This window comes from Tachysurus fulvidraco, chromosome 13 (genome assembly GCF_022655615.1).
Source record: "Tachysurus fulvidraco isolate hzauxx_2018 chromosome 13, HZAU_PFXX_2.0, whole genome shotgun sequence".
Taxonomy (NCBI): domain Eukaryota; kingdom Metazoa; phylum Chordata; class Actinopteri; order Siluriformes; family Bagridae; genus Tachysurus; species Tachysurus fulvidraco.
This window is the reverse complement of record NC_062530.1, coordinates 22,701,168-22,708,348: the sequence shown is the minus strand read 5'-3', so window position 1 is coordinate 22,708,348 and position 7,181 is coordinate 22,701,168. Positions and strand designations below refer to the sequence as shown.

General features: G+C 34.6%; 1 long non-coding RNA gene across 2 annotated transcripts; it reads left to right on the top strand.

The window, feature by feature from the left end:
- The first annotated feature begins 240 nt into the window (after positions 1-240).
- Positions 241-6,272, top strand: LOC113652277. Of its 2 annotated transcripts, XR_003442850.2 has the most exons (5): positions 241-413; positions 2,193-2,297; positions 4,254-4,426; positions 4,865-4,955; positions 5,843-6,272. It is a non-coding gene; the product is annotated as an uncharacterized LOC113652277 (long non-coding RNA). The 2 variants fall into 2 exon arrangements; XR_007144745.1 differs by lacking the exon at positions 4,865-4,955.
- The last annotated feature ends 909 nt before the right edge of the window (positions 6,273-7,181 follow it).

Genomic DNA, 7,181 nt, shown 5'->3' with positions numbered 1-7,181 from the left:
TACACAAAATGAAATTTTTAGCATTTTTAGCATTTATTTAAATTGGTTTCTCGAATGCTAATTATCACTGTTGTCTTTATCAACTTAAGTACAGTACATTGTAGTATCGATCCTACGACTTGGCTGTTGGATTCGTATGCTACTGTACTTTGATACAAACATGTGTAAAGATGCTCGTATGACTTTTATTTTGTCTTGTGACTTTTATTTTGTCTTTTGTGGGTGTGTGTTGTAGAGATGCCCAAGTGATTCTGTGTTAATTGATGGATTATTGTTTCTCTTGTTTGTGTTGTTGTCGTTGATAAATGTTTTGTTCTTCAGACTAGCATGCTTAGCAGATTAGCTGTACTAGTTACATACATCCTCCGGAGACACTGCTGATGTCTGCTCCTTCCTTCTAAGAGTTGATGAAAGTAAGGTTATACGTTTTTTTTTTTGTTTTTTTTTTTCATGGAACTGACTTAAGAAATGTTGAGCATTGTATTGTTTCAGAGGTCTTACTGTATCTGAGCCTGTCTTCTTGATTTGTTTGCCATATCATGACATACATCATTAGCATAGAATGGAGAAAGCCATGTTGTTGAGAGCTTTGTTGCACTTCACTGTCCCTAAAGCCAGGACTCTGTGACACGTGTATACATTAATTATGGCATGATGCTTCATCACTTGCTAGCATGACTACAGGATTAAGTTGCGTTGTTTAAAGGCACCAGGGCTGTGTTTTGTCACCCATAAATGATTTAAGATCCAACGTTACACTTCTTATTTATATATAGCACCATATGGTCTTGAATTTCGAGGGTAAAATATAAGAAACAATAATTCCCAGGATTTACATTTACATTTACATTTACAGCATTTGGCAGATGCCCTTATCCAGAGCGATGTACATAAGTGCTTAAATCTCTAACATTGAATACATTAATGCTGGTTCACTAGGTTACATACTTAAGATACCATGAGTTTAAAACATTAGTTCAAAAGTTACAATGAAAAAGTGTCAAAGTTTTTTTTTTTTTTTGTTTTTGTTTTTTTTTTTTTTGCAAAAGATAAGGAAAGAAGTGCTAGTTGAAGTGTTTCCTGAATAAGTAGGTCTTTCGATTTAGATAATGATTGGGAGTCCACAGAGACAGCATAAAGGTTTTTAAGTGGAACCTGAGCAAATTTTCCCATTGACAAGTATCATTTTGTAAGAAGATCACTCTATCTATCTATCTATCTATCTATCTATCTATCTATCTATCTATCTATCTATCTATCTATCTATCTATCAGTTTGTCTATCTGTCTGTATGTCTGTCTATCTACCTCTCTGTCTGTCAGTTTGTCTATATGTCTGTCTGACTGTCTGTCTATCTATCTATCTATCTATCTATCTATCTATCTATCTATCTATCTATCTACGGTATCTGTCTGTCTGTCTTTCTGTCTGTCTGTCTGTCTGTTAGTCTATCTAACTGTCTGTCTATATGTCTGTCTGTTCTTTTTGTCTGACTGTCAGTCTATCATTCTGAAGATTTGACCCTTTGGGAATCCGCTGAATCGGTTAAGTTTTTCTAGTCTTTGCTCAAAAAATGTAGACAGCATCTTTAAGATACTTGGAATGGTTGTAGTTGCGAGTGAGCTGCCAGCAGTGTGAGGAGCAATAACTAATGGGTGTGGTGGCATTACTCAGTCTAGCAGCGGACTGGGCGAGGTCTGGCCCTAATGAGCTGTGAAATTACATTATGAAGAGATGGCCTCCATGCCCAAATAAATATATAAATAAATAAACAGAAGGAGAGAGCGAAGAGGACAGGCAGGGTAGAAGAGCATTTTATCTAACTTTAGCTACCCAAAGCAAAGAAAGCCAGAAAGCGAGTGGAAGGGTGTAGGAATAGGAAGTGTCAAGAAAAGAGAGAAAGACAGAAATAGGAAAAAATTAGGTAGACAGTGAAGAGGGAGTCAGAAAGAGAGATGGAAACAGGAGAGACCAAAATAGAGAAAGGAAGGAAATGGAAAAAGGAAAAGGCATATTCATAGAAGGAAAAGAAGGAAAAGTTGAAAGTCTCATTAAAACATTTGTTCGGATATAAACGATCAATAACAGTAGAGCCGCTATCGGATTTCAGTTTACTTCATGCAAAATAATAATAATAAAAATGGGTCGATGCTTTCCCCATCTCTAACCTTAACCTCCGTAACTTTCTATAGGAATTGAATCATGCGATTGGTTACAAATTCAGACAGACATGTAACAGGAAAAGGTCTGAAATAGAGAACAAGAGGACAGAAGCGGGAAGCGGCTGTAAAGTGGAGGTAAATTCATGCTACAACTTTTGTGCATTTAACCTCTTACAAATTCAACGACTTATCATTAAAGCAAAATTTTAAAGTAGATGTCACAGGCACAAAGAGGGCTTTAAGCAGTTACACTATACTGTATATAATGAAGCTTGTGCCTCAGTACAATACTGAAAAATTTGCTTGTATGTAGTACAAAATATAGCTAAAGGAAGCAATAAACAACATAATAAACTGAAAGAATACATGTAGCTATAAAGTGAAATAGTGGGAGATATAAAGGAGATAAAAGGAAGCTTTTATTGTCATTTCAACCATGTATAGCTGACGTTGTACATAGTGAAATGAAACAACGTTGCTTCAAAAACACGATGCTACATAAAACAAAAAACAATACAGAGCTAAGTAAAGTGCATAGTATGCAACCTAATGCAAAACAATACAATAGACTACAAGACAGATACATAAAATATAGCACCAACCAGAGTACAGATTGTAATGGCATTGTGCAAATAGAGATGAGTAAACAGTAATAGTTCAATAGCAGCATGACTTTTGTGTACAATAGCATTAAAGTGACATTAAACTCAAGTCGTCATGAAGCTTCAACCACATATAGCTAACGCAGTACTGTACATAGAACGCAGTACATGCTACATAAAAAAAAGACAGTGCTAAGGACTTAAGTAAGTTTGTCCTAGCCATCTGTGCAACCTGGTGTAAACAGTACAAGACAAAAGACAGTGCAAACAAACAATACAAAACACTACAAGATATTACACAAAAGACAATACACAAAAGCAGCGCTGACCAGAGTATATACTGTATATTCAACAGTGTATGTGCAAAAATACTGGAACAAACACTTAATATAATAGCAGCAGTTATATGAGATACTCAGTGTTTGTATGAGTAGTGTTATGAATAAAGACTTATATTGAATGTGTGTGTGTTTGTGTGTGTGTGTGTGTGTGTGTGTGTGTGTGTGTGTGTGTGTGTGTGTGTGTGTGTGTGTGTGTGTGTGTGTGTGTGTGTGCCAGTTTGGTGCAGTTCAGTTCAAGTTATTAATGTGTTCCAGTAAGTAAAAATAGTGATATACTTTAACCAATGTAAACATGGTATAAATTCAAAAAGTGTCATACAGTAGTAGGACATATTGCAGTAATGTAGATGGACTGAGATCAGCTCCATGTCCAGGGTCAGTGTCAGTGATATGTGAACGGATTGTGTTAGTGATGGTGTTAGTGATTACAGTTAGTACTGGTATGATTACAAAAGTGTTCCAAAGTTACTGGCAAAATAGATTTTACAACTTTACACAGCAATGAATCCAGATGTGCAACAGCAGTACTATCTGTGTTCGAAGTGCTACATCGAAGCCTTCATCATTTTCCATACAGTATGTATCACAATACAATTAAAGTTAAAGGACGATTCAAAATAGGTTGAAATGAACGTTTCTTGAATTGAGGGTGTGAGACAGGAACACACCATGTAGTGAAACAAGAACACTTAAATAAGAGGCAGGGATTTTGCGTTATCGATACCATATACAATTTGTTTATAACACATTTTTTTTTGGTGAAATAAATGTATAGTGTTGTATTTACTTTTCTATAATAATAATAATAATAATAATAATAATAATAATAATAATAATAATAATAAACACCTGGATGATTTAAAAAAAAAACATTTATAAGAATGTAAGCATTAATGAAGTAACCATATTGTAAATTACACCCATTATAACTTCTAATAATTACATATCTCAAAATATTTACAATAACATACTGCATACATTTCCAGAAGCAAACAATCTCCAAATATTGTAAATATAATGTATAAATCTTGTACAATTTGTGTTCATTAAATTCTATATGATTTATGCTTCACATTTACTAGAGCTGCACTGAAATTTTACACTGTATGTTGTATTTTATTTGTGTATCTTGTTATTTTTATTTCAAGAGATATGTCAAAGAGAAAAGAAGGATGGAATATTAAAGAAGGGTTGCAAGGAGGGGAAAAAAAGGCAAATCCTTAGACGTTCAGCTTCTGTCACACGGATTATTTATTTTTTACATCATAGCATGGAAGGCTGGTGCAACACCCTGGTGCAAATCTCAGTCTAATGGACATGCGTAAGTATGCGAGGGTGATGTTGACGTTATGGATCTTGAAGATTCTTTGATAGATAGTGTACATTGTCTGATATGGAGGTGGGGGTTAGGGGTGTTGGTTAAGTCTGGGAGGGAATGGTTTATTCTCTCTGAAGTCTCTAAATTAAGACATGTGGAGGAACAGGAGAAGAAATACCATCTGAAATTATGTTTGCCAGAGAGTTGAGACATCCGAGCCATCTGTTCTTTAAAAAAAAGTTATATATTATCACTTACAAATGATGTTTATGTGGAAAAATGATAAAGATTAAATTTTCGCATTGCAAATATTTTGTGATGTAACTTAGTTGAAACTAAGAACAATTCACATTGGTTGGTTGGTTCTTTCTTTCTTTCTTTCTTTCTTTCTTTCTTTCTTTCTTTCTTTCTTTCTTTCTTTCTTTCTTTCTTATAATATAGTATACATGTACAGTAGGTATCCATCCAGGATAAAAACTCGATGTGGAAAGCAGCCTATGATGTGCAAACAAATCAACGATGGACAAAACAAGTAAACTATTTAAAAAATATATTAATCTGTGTCAAGTTTAAGCTTTTTCACTGTTTGTCTGCTGCCTTAAAAACTTGATTAAACTTGATAAACTTAAACTAGAAGTTTATTCTTATTTGAAAACTTGCTTTCCAGATCCAAAACGATTAAAGTTAAAGAGTAGAAATAAGTTTTGTATAACGTAATTGAGTTTTAAAAGTTTTACACTGTTAAAAACCCTGCCAACATTTAATCCTAATTTTGGCAGCAAGTTAATTTGTCTATTTATTTTCACTCTGTAAGTGTGATATTATTGTCAGATTTGAAATACTTTTCATTAAGTTTAATTTCCTGTGATTTCCAACTTCTGGCTTTGGTATAAATTTAACAAAATGGTCTAAACTTCTATGACTCCATTATATACTGTGAAATAACAGCGGTGTAAATGTGCTTGCATCCTGCCTGATTCTTTCTATCTATCTATCTATCTATCTATCTATCTATCTATCTATCTATCTATCTATCTATCTATCTATCTATCTATCTATCTATCTATCTATCTATCTATCTATCTATCTATCTATCTATCTATCTATCTATCTGTTTGCCTGTCTGTCTATCCAGCTATCTATATGTGTGTACATATATATGTATATATGAAATATATATTTTCACCTCATCATCATATTTTCATGTCATTTTAAAAGAATCTAAAAGCACTGTTCCTATAGGTGGACATTTTACATGAAAATATAAGTTTGTTTCAGAGAAAAGAATCAAACAAAAGCTGTTAAAGATGTCATGATGAGACATGTGGCAGTGGCAGTGACTAGAATTAATTAAAATCAATTAAAATTCTCTGTAACTTTCATTGATTTGCTTGGCCACTGATATGAACTTCTCATTAGAGCCACGGGCTGGTGATGACAGCAGATGATTGACGGCTCAGCGAGGGAGTTCAAACTTGAGGTGCAGAGACGGAGCGATTGGCACGACATCTCTCCCGCTTCATTATCTTCTACTAACACGCTGAGCGAAGGCAGGATCACGCCCACTTCTGGAGCTCTTTTACTCCTAATGAGAGCACAGGCTGCATGAACAATTTGCAATATTGACTACATTTTCAGTACAATTACAAAGGAGAAGGACTCGGAAAAGACAAGGGAGGGCTTGGAAGCGAGAAGAAAAAAAATAAAATTGCCACTTAATTTGATGTTTGTTTGTTTGTTTAGTGAGTGAACAACTATAGCACACAAATATAATATCATTTGGAGTTTATCATGTGCCTCAATACAATGCTCTTATTTAGCGAGAAATACCTAATAACAATATTCTGTTAGTAATAAAGTCCTCAACATCATCCTTTATTATTATGTTTTTCGGCAGAAGTCTTTATTTTGTCACACCTACATTACAGCACAGTGAAATTCTTTCTTCACATATGCCAACTTTGGAGGTTGGGGTCAGAGGACAGGGTCAGCCATGATACAGCGCCCTGGAGCAGTGAGTGTTAAGGGCCTTGATCAAGGGCCCAACAGTGGCAGTTTGGCAGCACTGGGACTTGAACCCTGATCCTCCAATCAACACCCCAGATCCTTAATCACTTGAACCACCACAGTCCTACATCTTATTTATTTATTCATTCATTCATTCATTCATTCATTTATTTAATTAAATTGATGAATTAATTAATTAATTAATTAATTAATTAATTAATTAATTTACCGTATTTTGTTTCTCTTTATTTTACTTATTTATTTATTTTTATTATCTCTGCTTTATTTGTGCTTTCCTTATTACCTCCCAGGTGTGTTCTCGATGATGATTCTTTTCAACCCAGTGGGTGGCATGAAAGATTTGCCTCAATGCCCCGAATGATCGTCCTGCACGATTGTGATTGTCATACACTAACTCAGAGAACCACAGACCCATGTGACACCGATCCATTACAGCTCACTCAACATCTCTGTTAATATAAATATATAAAAGAATAAGAATTGGGCTCAGATGTGTTGCAGCAGCAGAGAGAAGCTTTTGCTCAGTAATTTAAAGATTGCATGAGAGATTTAAATCCCAGCGAAAGTCACATATAACCAGGCCTGCTGTCTGGACTGTAGGTGATTAGTACATACTGTATTATATCTCATGGGTGGACAAGCCGTGTACTTATTACATCACCAGACAAGTGGAAGCTTTAGAATACTTGCAAAGTCCATTGTTTTAAGTTTGGAGATCCTCCACCTTAGT